We start from the raw sequence: 15,627 nt of genomic DNA, 5'->3' as shown, positions 1-15,627 counted from the left end.
AGTAATAATATAGCACTAATGCAGTCTCCAATTTAAGGGGGAAAAGAGAGGAACATAAATTAATTATGAAGAAGATTGGCTCATACTACTATTTTGGAGTGCGACAGCAGTGCTAAGTCTAGGGTAGGATATAAATGATTTTGAAAATGCTGAAAAGATTCTGGAAGCCTTTCTTTGAAAGGCTCTAACACCTTCATGCTTTGCAAAAAAATGGACTTAAAATCCATGTGACAAAAGAAGCGTCTTTGACTGCCTTTTTCAAAATTTAAGGTTGTAAAAAGCCTCCAGCTATAGCATTAGTTTCATTTTGTTGGACAGTAAGGCATCTCTGTCTCTACATCAGGTGTTCTTTAAATCACAATCAGAACAAAACATTCTCTGTTAAGTTCTTTACTATTTTAACAAGCATGAATACATAAGAGTTGCTACTCTAATGTGCCAGGCAGACAAAGATGATGAAATAATCCTGAAATGATCTTCTTGACTGATAGATTTTTATGACACTTGCTGTTTTTCGTTTTCCGTGATTTTTTTGTTTTTTCCGAACAGAGATGATGACACTACCATTAATTAGCATTGACAATATCACTGCAGGCATCCTCACAGTGGATTATTGCAAAGGCAAACATCCAGTAACAGTTCCATTAGAGCTGAGCAGTGCAAGGTTGCTCAGATACCTCATGCTTCAACCGAAGGTTCCAAAGGGCACTGTCCCTTCTCACTGTGTTAAATTTAGAATGATAAATACTATGGTGAAAATTTTAAACCAGTTCCTAGAAATGAGAGGGTAACTATAGCTTTAAAAAGCAGAAGACAGAGAAAATAACTCAGACTATAAAATTAGCTGTTACATATTTTAGCTTCTTATAACTGAAAGGACTTGGGCTTTTAAAACTTACCATTAAAATCAGAATATAAAGTCAAAATCATTAGTAACAAGTTATTACACAGGGTGACGTTATCTTTGATTTAAATGAGAATTTATCACAGTAATGATAAAGTAGATTCTGAAAAATTAGAAAATATTTCAGATGATATGCTTTTAAAAGAAGTATCCCAGACATGAACCTTGTAATTTTATTTTATTTTATTTTATTTTATTCTTAAATGGTGTCATATAAAGTGTGAGAAACCACAGCTGATAATTTTTCACTGACACATCTTGTATGGAATCTCCATTTTTGAGATACCTTTTTAGCCGTACTGATCTAGGCAGTAGACTTTATTTAGTCATACAACTGACTGAGCATTGCATCTTTGCATGGATATTTCACTTGTTTCTGCCACATGTAGCTGTCTGCATGCGACAGTATCAAAACCACATGAGATTCAGCAAAAACAAGGTGTCAGGCAGTAAGGATTTTTCTATGTGAAGAAAAAAAACCCCATAGGTATAGGATATCGAGCACTTTCTGATAATAAAAAGTTAATTAAAAGCGTACATACCTCCTTATCTGAAGCAGGTTTCAGAAAAATACTTGTTGTGGTAATAATAATTAATGGCTGTCATCCACAAAGCCTTTGCTAGAATCTTTCATACAAAGACATTTATGAGTACTTATTTCAAGTTTAATCAAGAATTAAATCCCATAATAAAAAGCAGTGTTAGCTACAGAAGCATTAGGCTGCACTCTGAAACACAAACAGCAATCCAATTACTTTTATAACCATTTTCTGGTAAAAAGGAGAAAACTAATTAGATTGCAGAATTTTATATAGGACATAAGCAGAAGAAAGCTACCAAGAAGTGACAGTAGCTGTTGTGTGACCCTAATGGGAAAGGTTTCTGGGTGTCGAACTTGTCATAAAGAAAGGTGTAGGGGGTTTTGAGCAAAACGGCAATTTGCTGTTGCCACATCCATTGTGACCGTGGAAATCTTGTGCTTGATTTACAAATATGAAGGCTTGCTCCAAAGAAACTTTAATTAAAATTATCTGTTTCCCATCCCTGGCAGAAACTGTCTTGAAGTTCCAGGACTAAATAACATAATATTGGGTAGCCACTGTAGTCCAAAGGAGTAATGATAATGTCATTTGTTGCATGTGTATATATGAGACACAAGAACAGTCTGGCATAGTACTCTGAGGAGATCAGAAGGGAAGATGTCATCTTGAGAGGTCTCTTTGAGGCAAGAAAGAACAGCTGGAATAAGGCTTTTGACAGCTCTTTCATCAGATTTTTCTCTTTACTTCTCACATCCTCTTTTATTGATGTTCCATTCATCTGTCATGGGCCAAGGCAGTACTCCAATATCTGATGAAAACCCTTGATTGGTAGATATCAATTTTCCAGGCACTTTTCCAGTTCAAGAAAATGTATTTCTTCACTCTTCTACTGCTGGATCTGTGCTTAGTGCCATTTATTCTCTGGGGTCTTTTTAATATTTACAATTTGCGTAACTATTCTAGGCAGAAGGAATTTTTCATTAATAGAATTTTCTCTAATGATTCTGTCCAAAGCTTTAATGTTATCCTTCCATAGTACTATCCTTTCTTATATACAAGAATATGTTGTGACATATTCTTGCCTAGCATTGAACACAGTGTATTTTGACTATGTAAATCTCGTAATATTATGTAGCTTAGACTGGACAGCATTACGAAAATATTCAGTGCTCTTTTGTGTATAAATATTGTTTGAGCAAAAATTAAATCCAAAATGAAGTAGGTTTATCTTTATATCTTACAAAGTGTTCTCGTGCTTTTGCTGTCATAATTTATTTTCCTTTCCAGCAAGGTGTGGTGACTAGCAAAGGCTCAAACCCAGAAGGTCACGCAAATATTTGCCATTCTTAACAGCAAATGTAGATTCAGTCGGGTGACTTGGGTTTTTAAAGAGACACATTATTTCTCTCAGTTCTTTGTTAGACTCCTTCAGTGCTTCATGCTTTGTTGATCTGCAGGAGAGTCATCAGTTGTTTGGACAAGATTTGAACCTTAGATTACTTACCTGAGATTTGGTCAATGAGTCATGGCTTTTTAATTGTGCCAGAATTGTACTCTGATTTACAAAATAGAGGCTACTTTCTGCTAAATTATCAGAGCTGTGCTAAATTAGAGTTTGTTAAGAATATTTGGAACGTGTGGATAGGATTCTGTTAAGTTCCTATCACCTGTTTTACTGAAAGTGACAGATTTGCACTCCTTTTTCTTACACATTTCTAAAAATCTGGGAGTTCGTGTTCACTACTTGGTTTTGATACTGGACCTTGCAGTATTTTAAGATATTAATATATTGGGTTTTTTTTGAAACATTATTTGATGGTTTTAATTAAAAAATAATTTGATTTTTTTAGCTAGTAACATTAAACTAATGTTGTTATTAATTTTTGAAATTTTATATTAACCTTGAAAGAACTAAATATATCTTTTATAGAAGATAATACATACCTGTATTAGTATAATGGGATATTTTAAGAGGCCTGAGAGGTATCTGATGTCAAGTCACTAAGTAAAAGTCTTCCCTGTCTGTATTGATCCTATAACCTTGCATTGTATTTCTGCTCTGTCAATGCACTGAAATATATATCTGAAATATGGCAAGTTATCTTCTTAAAAGTGGATTGAAAACTGCTCTTGGAGTACATTTGCTGTCTGTTGCTTTCATGGTTGCACCACAAAGGAGAAATTCTGTGTGGAAAGAATACTTTTGCTAAATAATTTATATTGTTTTGATTAATGTTTTTAACAAGTGGAAAACTGCATCCTCTTTTGCACTGTGTGCATTTCAGGAAAGCATGGGAAAACTGGGATGTAATGGAGTGGAGTAATAGTGTTCAAATCACACAGCAAACTCATTACCATATCGTGTAAGAATAAAATAAATATAAGAAAGTCACTAGAAAATTTAAGTAATCAGCTTCATGAAAGTAGAAACATGTTAGGAGAAACCAATCTTATTGCTGCTTGTTTCGACCATGTTACTCAATTTCGGCCTGAATAACTAGGATGTTAAGTCCTAAAACGTAATGGCATTTCATCTATGTAACAATTAGAAGAAAAAAAAGACACACAGAAACTCCATTTTAAATAATGTTATTATAATTTGAATGTGACTCTAAGAGAATAAACGCTTCCCATTGTTTAAGCAAATACTAGCATGTCCCCTTCCTGCTGTTGTCCAAGGGATGGTTTCTCTTCTGGATTTTTGCTCGAACGCTGGAGATAGTAATTGTGTGAATGCCAAGGTATATGACAGGCAACATACTGCTATTTAATCCAGTCTTGCTTAGAGCAAGTTTAAGTAGACTGGTAAAAGATAAGTTCTTTCTTATGTTAGTAGAATCCATACCAGTACAAAAGCAATAAAAGAGGAATTCAACTTAAATGGGGACAAGGCTTGTGACTATTGTCATTTTATATGGAAGCAGGATTAGGCTCTTCATAGGGGTGATTGCCAAAGAATGGATACCATGTAATGCATTCCAATTACTTTAAATAACAGATTAATGGCTCTCCTGTTTGTGAAAATTCTGTGGCTGAGATTGTCAGTAAGCCTATTTGCAGCTGGTAGCAGGTGTGAATCAATTTGCTGGAATAAATTTCCTGCTGTATGACCCTTCATGTGCCTCTTCTGTTCTATTATGTTGGTCAATGGGCTGGTTTTATAGTGTTGTGGTTTTCTAAAGGCACTAATACCCTTCACTATAATGCTTTAAATTTTAATTAACTCAAAGAATGAGTGTCTCACTGCAATCACATTCTCAGGAGTCCTTGGTAATCAAAATGATCCCCTAATTGGCATATTTATGTTTTCAAAGGAGTTTGTCAATTATGTGGCTTTTATTTTTGTTTAAGCTGAAAACTGTAAACCTCTGGGATCACACTTTTATATCAAGCGCTGCAAAAAGGACGTATGTCACATATTTGCCCAGCCACAGAAAAAATACCTCTTGTCATACCTCTTGTCATCCTGGGTAACACAAATGTACATAATTTTAGTTGCATATTCTGTTTTCCTTTTCCAGGTCCGCTGTGATAAGGAAATACAAGAGCTACGTCAGTGGCAAAAGCAGTTCAGAGAGGAAGAACACATTTCTGAAAGAGTGGAAGAATTCTGGACTGAGCAGGAAGACAAAGGTAAGTGGATTAAATTACTGTAATGATTTTTTTTTTTTTACATTAAGTGTTTAATTGTTATACTTCAAGTTGTATTAAGAAATAAGACACACGGTGGAACACTGATCATGAGTGACAAAAGAAGGCAATGTCTGGCGGAAATGCCTGGTATGTCTTTACAGTTACTATGTAAGTTAGTTGCTTGTCTAACGGAAAGTGCCAATGGAAAGTATGATACTGGGCCAAAGCTCAGTAACTTCACAGGACTATGGTAATGTGGTGGCACAGTATTTCCTAGGCAGGATTAAAATTCTACCAGCTATGCAACATTCGAGTACTGTTTTTTATCAGACAGGTTGTGTTGTAGTTTTTCTGAACTGCAGTATTTCAATCTGGTAAATGTTCTACTGCCATTTTCCTCTAGTTATTTATAACAGAATCACAGAATTTCTAGGTTGGAAGAGACCTCAAGATCATCGAGTCCAACCTCTGACCTAACACTAACAGTCCCCACTAAACCATATCCCTAAGCTCTACAACTTCCAGAAGTTGGCCTGTACTGTTCTTAGAGTATTTGCTGAGGGATATGAGGCCAGGTTGCTTTAAGAACCAGCACTGCACCATGTTTCCTTTTTGCTGTGATTGTGGACGAGGCCTTACTGACAGGGCTGGAGTTATTCTTTACTTATTCAGGCACAGTGGTATAATAATGATTTTTCTGTGCCTGCTCTCTTTGTCTAATAACAACGCAGGAGGATTTGCTAGCTCCTCAACCAGTCTACGTTTTTTCAGCCTCTGTGGCTGGACTCATATGTGATACTACACGTAGGGATGTGAATTACGAGTCAGTAGAAGAGGTCGTTCAGCTATATGGCTCGTGAGCTCTTGAGAGGGAAAATTCTGTTTTACCAGTCACCATTGTGTGGTCCTTCATTCTGACCTGCCAGAAGGGCTGTCCCACCCTGTATCTATTGCATCAATTTCAGCCGTTGTTTAAGTGCACTATGGCTTTGGATCAGTGAGAGGTTTTAGTGTTAGTTTCCTACGACATCGTTTTCATGTGACCCCTGTATGTACCACAACAGAGGAAGTGAGCTGGGGGAGAGAGGGATAATCCCTTTCAGAAGCCCACAGCTTGGTTAAATGGAGCAGAATTTGAGGTGGTATTCTCATAGCTGGTTACTGTTCACAGCTGAAGAAATGCCAGCCTCCAGATGATTGGTAGGAGCTAACAGTCAGTGGCAAGTATTAGACCTCCTCAGGTCAGACCACAAAAGGGTCAATGGCCTAATTCTGAGTTTGTGGGACTTCACTGGGAAAAGAGAGATTTACGTCTGAATTCTTGTAGGGTAAGGGAGTTTAGAATCAGTTTTCTGTGAAAGTTTTTAAAAATACTGAGAGCTGGTCAGTCAGATACCAATTATCCAGAAAAATCAACTGGATTTCAAGAGGCAGAAAATCGCTGATGCGCAATCTGGAATTGGGCAGCTTCATTGTAACGGGTTGCCTTTGGTCTCAGTGTTGTCAAATGACCTAGGCATTTTTACTGAAGCACTGCATATTTGTAGGTCAGCGTTTGGAGCTGTTTCTCTTCACTGCGTCTCCAGGCCTTGTCACTGCTTTCTTGGTTAGACTTCTTGAGCAACATGCCCAATTTCTAGACATTTAAAGTCCAAGCTGAGACATGGAATTTTTCCAACTGCGGCTTCATTCAAATGTTGTTTCTTTCACTATTTTGTATGCAAGCTAATTCTTCTTCTAAATTATGTGAAGTTATTGTATTCATGCACAGATACAAAATAGGGTATTCTGGAATTGAGTGCTTGACATTCTCACTGTATGCTTTGTTTTAGAAACTACAGTAAGGATGTCCGTACACAAAGAGTACTTATTAATATCACTGCTGGAGCAATTAGGGCTTGTTGTATATCACAGATCACAGAATTTCTAGGTTGGAAGAGACCTCAAGATCATCGAGTCCAACCTCTGACCTAAATATAAATATAATTAGGGTCTTGCAGTTCTTCAGTAACTTTAGTCGTCAAACCTTTTGTGGCTACTGCTAATTTCAAAATCGTCCTGCTTTTTAATAAATGATACAATGAAACTTTTCTACCAAGCAGTTTAATTATAAAATAGTCCATGCTCAGTAAATGCCAAAGGAATTAACAGCAGTCAGGTCATTAACCTAATGCACTGCAATTATTCTTTCACTTTTTATTGTGCATCCAGTCTATCTATCCAGTCACAAGTAGATCAGGCTTAAAAGGATGACATGAAAGTTCCAAACATTTCCCTTTGTGCTTGTAATCTTATGTAGAAAAGTTTGCCTAAAGGTGAAGGGGAAAATATGTCACTAATAACAATCGTTGTAACAACAGGAATTACAAAGTAGCGTCTTGTTTTCAGCTTTCCATATTTTGATGTCTTTTTTTCCTTCACATAAAATAAATGTAATGGGTGCTTGGGGCTAATAACAACATTTTAAACTAATGCTAGATTTTTTTTGTGTGTGAAATCCTGGCACTTCCAGATGGGCTACATTTTCATAATACCAGCAAACACAAAATTGTAAATGGGTAAGGTCTCTATGTTTTCAAGCTTCCTTGTCGACAAGCCTTTGATTCCTTAAACTTCTTTCCAATTGTTTCCTAGTTATACTTGTATAGCTGTTGGATAGCACTAGTTATGAAGAGATCCAGTCAGGGCAGTGTTGCAGTTACTCAGTGTTGAGTTTGCTGTTAAGCAGTCTGAGGTCTGTAAAACACCAATTATTTCTGCAATCACAACTGGGTGAGTAGGTATTCCTACTGGATGTTTCTAAGGGACACGAGGTGCAGTAGTTATAGTATAAATCTTTCAAATAGATGTCTTAATACATGGTGCTGTTGTACCACAATTTCTCCTCTATTGTGTGAAGTGGAAGAGTATTTAAACCCACTTGCAAACTCCAGGCAGTACTGGAAGTGACTGTTTTAACTTGTTGCTCTGGATTTCTGAAGTAATCTACATAATTGCATAATAATAAATTTTATCACATAATACGAAATGAATCAGTGGCAACTGTCATCCTGTCGTACAAGGTAAGATGTTAAGAAGCTACCTCTTTGTGCCTCCTCCTCTTGTCATCTGCAATGCTTAACCTGCCAGTCACATGCACAGGCTGGTACCGCCAGGTGATTTAATGTTGGCAGCTGCAAGAGTCACGCAAGGTGGACGTAGTACTGCGGCCACCATGCCCAGGGCCTGGACAACCTCAGCAACTGCTCCTGGCTCACCTATGTTAGACAAAACTCTTACACAGAGGGAGGTCTGACTCCAGTTGTGCTTTTCCTGTACTGACAGATGGTGACAGCAGCAGCAGCCACTGGATAGTTCTGTGGTTTGCATGTTTGCAAGTGCGAGGAAAGCAGCTTCCTGTTGGAAGTGTTTTCCTGCCCAAACAGCCATTCTTTGTGATCTCCAGGGAAAATGTGAGCTGGATGGAGACTCCTGCAGGCTAGCTTCAGCTGTATGGTGCTGTTTAATGGAATATGTCCAGTGAAATCTGCTTTCATTGTGATCTTGGAAGATTTATAGTGTATGTATTAAAACTTAAGTTCACTAGACAGTATCCAATGGAGAAACCTAGTTGTCCAGCACTGATGGCAGAACTAGTTGGTGTTCTGCATACACTTCAAAATGCATGACATTCTTACAGTGCTCCTTCTCAGTATTCACTGTTGTTAGCATAAGGACTGGCCTGCACTGATAACAGTTCTGGTGCCAGTACAAATAGGAGTAGATTCCTCTGAGGGGGTATTTAGATACGCTGAGAGGCAGCCCAGAACTAACAAAGACAGTAATGAATGACAACACCCTTATGGTTCTGCACATCTATGCCAACAGCAAGGACCACAATCAAAGCTGTTCCTGCCTGTTGTATTTCAGCTGTGAAGGCTTATGTTTGAATATGGTCTACAGAAGCCTCACCGTAGAATTTTTTAAATAATAAAGTCAGTTAAGTATCAGCTAGGAATATTTGCACACAATGAAATCTGTGAAAAGGAAAAGTTAAAGCTGTCATAGAAGTTATTTTTCAAAAGACATCATGTTCAAAACCTTCCTTTATTTATCATGGCGTCCTTGGTTGTCTTGCTATTTCAGCATTATATAATGCAAAGTGTTATGAGCTGGCACACTTTTCTGTGTCTGCACTTTGCTATATGCAGGACTTTTTGGTCAATGCTTCACTTCACTGTGAAATGTTCAGAACATTAAGAATTTTCTTCAGTGCAGTATTTATTTTAGTACAAATACTGAAAACGGGAAGTGTCACGATTTTTTTTTGTGATAGCAATTTGTTATGAGAACTGTATAGATTTTCCAAACATTTATTCATATTATATTGCAATTGTAATCCACAAATGTCAGGTTTCATTTACCAACCCATGCAATTGCTCAAGGGATATTTTATAGCTGAAAATAATTCATTCTGAGGAGTAAAAGAGTACATAACAATAGGAAAAACATGCATCTGTATGTGTGCACATATATGTGGGTTGTTTGCGTGGAAAATTCTTAGTTTTAGTAACTTAGAGCTGGAAGATGAAAGATAACAGTAATTAGTACCAGTGTACAGAAATAATTAAAAATAAAATCCATCCAACATAAGTGCTTGTCTTCTAGCAGATGTAACTATATGTAAAGAAAATTTTGGTAGTGACCAACATTTTCTTCAAGTCTTAATGGGATTTCATAGCCTATTTCTTGTGGTTTATTAAGAGTTTAGGTTTAAAAAAAAAACAGTAGATATTATTAAAAAAAAAGGGGATACAAGTAGATCTTTTTTTTTGAAATTCAGAGTATGTTTTCAGAAGATAAGACGAAGCCATCTTCAAAATGTTGGTAGTAAGAAAAGTGGGGAGAGGGGAAGTGGCCTGTGCCATTTGGCAGCTGGATTCATTCAAAGAATTGTCCCTGAAGAAAGTGAATTTTTCTATAAACTGTACTTAAGTTGTTTTGGAGAGTAATGCAGTGGTAAGATTTCCTTTGCCTTCTTTACTAATTATTTCAGAAGGAAAAACAAATTTCCTTTTAATCACCCTCACAGAGCTTTCCTGTCATCAGATTAATTATTTTAGGACTATAGGACACAGCTGTTCCACCACTTCAAAGTATGTTGTAAAATTGCTTCTTTTCAATTTTTTTCTTAAACCAGTGCTAATTCTTGTTGTTTATATCACATTAGCTTGCAATATTATGAAATTGTTTCTGTAATGATTTAACTGAGCCCTGCTAAGTTAATTTAAGAGTATCCATACATAAAATAGCCGAGGGGCGCAGACAGATGGCTATCTGGAAACAGCTGTACTACTTAAAGAAGTTACTGTCCAGGGGTTTTCATTATCAATCTCAGCTGTAATGCCTTAATTAATTTTGTTAGTGCTCCAGCTGCTCTTATTTCTGCTATTATTATTCTGCTGTTTATTAACATTGTTAAACCCTGTTTCACTGTAAAATCAACAAGTTTGGGTTAAGCAGCCTTCATCAGTGATTCAATCTAACCCAGCTGGCTTCGCACTGAAGTGGGTTCTGAGCAGTCATACAGTAATGAATAGCATAACACAACTACCTTTTAAGCTCGTCTTTCTAGGCTTTTGGTCGAACTGAGTTACTGTGAAATCTCCCCTTCAATTAAACCACTGAGCTCTTTGCATTAAACTGGACAAAGCGCTTGTTGTTACAAAAAAACTCAGATGTCACAAACAGAGCAATGGGATTCACGATCAAAAGAAAAAGGAGAACTTTTAGAAACTAAATATATATCAGTGTATTACAAAGTTAACTACATTAAGAATAACAATGAAGTCTCTCTTAAATTTGTATATGACTCTAACTCTGTTTAGTAGATGCTGTAAATAGTGTTGAATCTAACTGTAGGGGATGAATGGTGAGCTGCCAAATAGCTTTTAGAAAACGCTGACTCAAGGAGTAATGCGATTCTATTGACACTACTAGAAAGATCAGCATACCTTCTGTGAAATATCAGCCAAAATGCAAGCTAACAGTCAGGTTCTGCTGTGTTGTGGCTTTCGGCACAATGCTACATATACTTATTTCACGGGTATGTTTTGTCCAAATGCTTACAATTTTATAAAAGTATGTTTGTGTGTTATAGACCAGTGTGTTACTTAGAAAGGATATCAAAAGGAAGTTAGAAATGTAGATATATCATAATAACTAAGTCCAAAGGCATTATATTGTAATAAAAAAAAGCCCGAAGACATTCTTAATTTATTTTCTCATTTTCAGTAAGTGTAGTCATCATCATTGAAACAAATAGTGACATTTTAGTTTTTGTTAGAATGTAACCCAGAACAAAACACTTTTTGAGTGTTGTTTCCTTGTTTGTTTTTTAAGTAGGGACCCAAAGTGTGATTTTTAGTGGGCAGCTAAGGTGACCAACAACATGCCCATTAAGAAGGTAGTCCTGTGCTTCCTTCACCACGGTTTCTGCCGTCCTTTCCTTTTCCCAGCTCTCCCAGTCGTGGCTGTTCATGGTGAGTCGTTTTCAGCTGGCTGACCTGCCCCAGCGCTGCTCCCAGCTCTGTGCTGCAGCCCTCTGGGTTAGTGTTCTGCTGGATCAGCCCACTCAGCTGACTGGCCCTGTAATGACACAGCCCTTAGCTCCAGTGGAAGGGAAATGGTGCAGCAGTAATAGAGGCAAGGAAAACTGCCCACGTGTGATGGCAGCTGGCTTTTAGATCAGCTAATCTGTCCTGTGCCTACTGTGTCATATGAAACCATACCCTACGTGGTATGTCTGCTTGGTTCGGTAGGTCAGGATGTAATGTAACCTCATATAAACCACTGATTCTCCCCACACTTCAAAGCACATTTAAAAGCATCTCTCTGACTCTTTTTTTCTTTTTTTTTTTTTTTTCTTTTTTACTTTGCTACTCTTTATTCTTCTTTCCTTCAACACTAGTTATTGATAATTTTGAGAGTTGCTTGGGGGTATAACATGCGAAGACTTTGCATGAAAATTACTATAGAAAAGGAAGTGGGGAAATGAATAGCATCCTGCAGGACTGTGGAACTCTTAGTGCATAGAGCTACTAAATTTCTTTTTGAGTGGAAGGAAAATGTATGTTTCTTTCAGCCTTTACCTGAGATCAGAAAGATGTAACATACTTAGCTGGCGCTTTGATTGCTCCACTCCTCCACTGCTGTAAAATTCCATTCCAAAAAAAGGTCTATATTTAAGGTGTGAAAGTACTTACTCTTAACAGTTTCTACTTCCAGACTGAAAATATAGAGGGAAGCATAACACTCAAGGCTCAGTTGAGTGGCTTACAGATTTAGGCTTGTAGGAAGTAAGAGAAACCTCCTCTGTATAGCCCCACTGTTTTAGCACAACTGATGGGATAAATTTGTTCCAAAATGTTTTACAAAAGTTTTTTTTTTAATTTTCACTCCACTATAAAATACTGCTAATAAAAAAACAAACAAACAAACAAAAACTTCCAAAGGATATGAGTGAATAGTAAATGAGCTTGTTTTTTTTTTTCTTTTTCTTTTTTTTTTTTCTGAAGATGATGGCCTTTCTGTTTTCATTATTCCAGTTTGCTGAAATTACTTTAATGTAAATGTATTCAAATAGCTGCTTCATTTACCTGCCTGTTGTATGGGATCATACTCGGCAGGATGTGACAGTAGCAAACACCATAGGAAGGGCTGCTTTTGGTTTCATTAGGCTGCTGATCTACCATTAGATCTACCTTGTTTAGGAGAGCTTCTTTTCCCAACTTGCTTTTCTTTAGGGCTGCCCATATTAATTTTGTCAATACCTGCAGCCTAAAGCACCCATTTCAAACTAGACATAATTTGATGCGTTTTCTTGCTTTCTATCTGGTATCCCACATAACTTCAGATGCGGTTTTGCTTTAGTGCTTTTAAAATGAAATAGGTCTTTGGTTAATGGCCTGATTGATCAGATCTGTGCCTCCATGCAGTGGATGAAACCTGTGCCATTGTGATGCTGAGCAGTACCTTCTGCAGATGCAGTACTGATGAGACACTGCTGGAAATGAAAATGTATGTGTTGTACAATGAAAGGAAGTTGAAAATACTTGGCTTTTGTTTTTGAAAATACCTAAATCTTAATGCATTGCTTAGGTGAAAGACAGACTGCTACAACAGTTGCTTCTCTCTGCTGGTGTGCTGTTGAAAAAATTAGTTCTTTACACACACTGTCTAGTACTTTCTGCTGTTTTTTTCCTAAGTGTTTTCCTTTCTTCTTTGTATCTGGGTAAAATTAGTAAATTTTTATGTTTAAAAAGCATCGTTCTTAGGAAGAATAGTAGAAGAAATAAACATTCCTGGTTTTATGTTAAAAAAAAAAAATTGCAACCCTATTAGCTACCAGTTCTTAGAGGTCAACCGTAGCCTTGGCTTTGCAAGGTGCAGTGAATGTACACAGTGTGTGGAAAATCTACTTAAACCAAACTGAGAAACAAAATAATCTTCACAGCAGGTGGGGAGAGTTGATTTCCAGATACAGGAGGGAATATTCCTTTATGCACCATTTGATTTCCAAGCTGTATTTCTCCTTTAGCAGTAGAAGCTATTACTTACCTATACTGAGAGCTTGCAAACAAAGACTTTTCCCTTGGGAAGATGCACCCAGCAACGTGCTGAAGAACTCAAAATGTAGGTGTTCTGTCATTGGAAAATCCTTGAAAACATGAATGAGGCTGCAGATAAAGGGGAGAAGAGGCTGCATATTTTAGGAACACATCTTGTGCTGGAGCAGGAACAGATGCACACTGTCAAGAAGCAAGGAAATGCAGTCACTCCTACAGCTGTAATGTGTCTCCGCCTGAATTATGAAGTAGGATTTGAAAATTGAATAGGCTTACCAAGTCAAGTCAAATGGAGGAGTCTAGTTTGCATACTTCTGAAGGATGGCTGTATCATAATCGTATTGCACTACATAATGATGTCATAGCACAACAGAATGAATTGAGGAAGGGAAAAATATTAAAATTGGTGCCCAGAAAAAAAAAAAAAAGTTTACAAAATGAAACTTCTTGGAATTCATTTTGTAAACTAATCTGTGAGTATAGTAATGTGTTCTAATAGATACTTATTTAAGAGGCCATTGAAGAAGTTACAGTTGCATGCATGTTTCCAGACAGTAGTTTCCCCCCAAAAATACTGAAAAGAGGTCATATGCAAATAGAGCATCTTATGCTAGGGTTTAAAAATATATTTTAAATGTAATGTAGGTGGTAATGTTGGATTAGTTTAAGAGGCAGTCTGAGTAGCTAATGAATCTCTTAAAAACCGTACCTCCATGGTTTATGAAAATTCAGCTCCATAAAATGTAAGGAATTCATCATTTTTATTTGACAGTCTCCTTGTTTCATATTTTTTTTCTGCTTTGATCAAAGGTGGTTGAAATTTAGTCATGCTTTCAGGTGATATTAAACAAAGGGATTATTTTTTTCTAATTTCATCTGCCCTCCTTTAACTGTAGCTGTAATTCTTTAATTTATCTCATAATGGAGCTCTTGTAAGTGGGGACCTGCCCATATTCCATGGTTTTTACACTTTTAAGGTGCTATATTCAAAACGATTTTAAATGGATTCATGTATGTTACTGCTTTTGAAATAAAAGTAAACGTTTAAGCTTTCAGTGGCACAAAATACATTACAGCTTCTTTTTAAAAAATGAAAGAAAATCCAGGAACAAAGCAGTGAGTATGTGGTGTTTTTCATCAAGCCTAATTCAAGATGCTTGAGATGTTTCTGAAAGTTTAATCTTGGCACTAACAGCTGAGAATGTAGTGATAAAAGTCATAAGACTCATGATGTAGATTCTGCTTTATTGGTCCACACCCCAGACTCAGACATCTCTGAAAAGTTATAAAGATTACAGGAACATGTAATTTCTGAAACTACAGTGGGAAGGTTTGGAAAGGAAAAAAATTGAAGATGGCAATTTAGATAAGCTATAAAATATGTGATCTTCTGAACTGAGCTTACACAGGCACAGCAGTTATCAGCCAGCACAAGTCTGAACTAATCCTCCAGTGGCATAATTGTGCTTTTACCCATCACTGCAGTTTTTAATAATAATTTGTAATGGAAAAAAGACTGTTGCAATTTGGTATTTGTTCTGTGATTATAGAAATATATTTCATTTGATTGTTTTTCTGTTTTAAAGGAGAGGAGAAATTCTTAATGGGGTTTGCAGTTTGCGTTTTTTTGTTTTTTTTTTTTTAATGTTTTTCAAGATAGTAGTGAAAAAATGCTATATTTTTACTGAAAACTCAGGGGGGGGGTTGCATTCAGGTATGCACATTTCTGTTTCCAACTATGAGATGTATTAAAAGACTGAAGAAAAGGCTGTCACTGCGTAACAAGTAAAACCTCCAAATATTCCTGCAGCAAAGCTAGACTTGAGACTCTTTTGATTGAGAAAAAAAATAGGGAGACAGGGGAAGAAGGACCACAAACCAAGTAGAGTCTTAAAATACAACTCACAGATCAGTGAAGAAGCAGATGATGGATTGCAGAACA

Source organism: Aythya fuligula, chromosome 15 (assembly GCF_009819795.1).
Source record: "Aythya fuligula isolate bAytFul2 chromosome 15, bAytFul2.pri, whole genome shotgun sequence".
NCBI classification, from domain to species: Eukaryota; Metazoa; Chordata; class Aves; order Anseriformes; family Anatidae; genus Aythya; species Aythya fuligula.
Note: the sequence above shows the minus strand (reverse complement) of the source record.